Source organism: Carassius auratus, chromosome 40 (genome assembly GCF_003368295.1).
Source record: "Carassius auratus strain Wakin chromosome 40, ASM336829v1, whole genome shotgun sequence".
In the NCBI taxonomy this organism is placed as follows: Eukaryota; Metazoa; Chordata; class Actinopteri; order Cypriniformes; family Cyprinidae; genus Carassius; species Carassius auratus.
This window is the reverse complement of record NC_039282.1, coordinates 14,636,457-14,638,427: the sequence shown is the minus strand read 5'-3', so window position 1 is coordinate 14,638,427 and position 1,971 is coordinate 14,636,457.

Genomic DNA, 1,971 nt, shown 5'->3' with positions numbered 1-1,971 from the left:
AGGAAAAATTTATAGAAAAATCTATAAATAATATTTTACAAAATTGCATAACATGTAAGTGTTAAACATTGTAAAAAATTATACATACATGAGAATAATCTAAATAAAAAAATAAAATAAAAATAAAAATATATATATATATATATATATATATATATATAGTGTATATTGAAAAAAATTTCAACTTGTGGCCTGAATGAGCAAGCAGAAAATACATCTTTATTGATGAGCCCTGTTTCCTGTATCTGATTATTGCAATCTTACAAATCTGCTAATTTCAAAAACATTTTGCTTAAAACAGATGCATCTGCTGCCTCTAGTGAATAATCTTGAAAGATTTACATTTACATTTAATCATTTAGCAAAAGCTTTTATCCAAAGAGACTTACAAATGAGGAGCACATTAGAAGCAATCAGACCAACGAGAGAGCAACAGTATACCAGTGATGTGACAAGTCTCAGTTAGTCTAGCACAGTACACATAGCAAGGTTTGCAAGGGTACTTTAGCATCGGGACAGGTGCATGACAACCGTGCTAAAATCTAACGAAAAAACAAAACAAAACACAAGCTGCTGTCTTCTTCTGTTGCTCAACTACTTATTCTTTAAGTAGTAGGTTTAAGAAGTAGTTAGAATTTGTGTCGTCTGACTTGAGTCATTTTGCATGTACATTTCTGCTGTTGCTGAGTGATAGGGACCTCCTCACAGAAGCTGAAATTATGGGACTTAATTGCACATAATTGAACTGGACCTTCTGCACTGATACACAACGGTTGTGTATTCAGCTGCAAGTCTAACCCATCAAGAACATTTTTTTAACCCTCGGCACCTTCATGCTTTAAGTTGAATGTTTCGAAATCCAGTGAGGGTCTGTGACTCATCACCATGAATATGAGACGAATATATGCTAAGGCTGAGCGAGGAGCTTACATGAATAAGTTATTGAGAAAGGAGCAGGGGAATATGCTAAACTCAGATTCTCCTCCAGGCAGGGTCATGACTTCTACCTTAATCCTGAGAGGTGGGTGAGCAAACGGATCATATCCTATTACAAAATCAGGTCTGAAATATTGTTATGGTCTGTTCTTGCTGTCGCCACAGAGTGAGCCTGCATTCTAATTCGTAATACGAGCCAGGAGAATCAAGACACCTTTGCCCACCAGGACCAGTGATTCTGAACGTCCTGCCAAAAGAATCAACATTGTAGCTTCAACTGCTTTTGACGGAAGAAACCACAAAAAGATATTTTGTTTGAATGTTTTTGCATCACCAAGGAGATTTCTGGAACTTCCTGCACAATGGAATAGAGAGGTCACACACAAAGCCATGCTACTCTCTGTTTCGCATCGAAGCCTTTTACTGCCCTTTGACTTCTTAGGTTCTTTCTCCTGGACAGGAAAAAATGCATTGTTTTAAATATAGTCCAAGCCAAAAACAGCAGCAGACAATACAACCTTTTCCAATATATTAACAGTTAATTTACAGTTTGCTGCTGCAGTCTTGAAGGTATTCATATGACAGGCCTCTGTCTTTCTATATTTATAAAAATAAAATTGAATTTTTTAAATTTCATATCCATTTATGCAAAACGTCAGGAAAGAAACCATGATTTTTAGTATTTCAAAAAGTACTAGTGGATAATATTATTTATTCTTACTGTGCATGATTTTAAGTCATGCAGCCTATTGACTTTGTGTATTTATACAAAAAGTGCCAATATGTTATTTAAGTGCCTATTGTCGATATATTATCTATGTCATCTATATAATAGCTCAGTTCTCTATATCTTTCTGCAATTAAAATAAAAGCAGGCCTATAGGTCGATTTGGCTATATTATCTTAGTAAGTCAAAGTGCTTGTCGCGAGTCACGTGATGACGACGTCTCTCTCATGGCGGCGTTTACTGTGAAGTTCAAAGGTCTGGACTCCTGTAGGTGATCATAAACGCTCAGCACACATAAATCCGGCAGT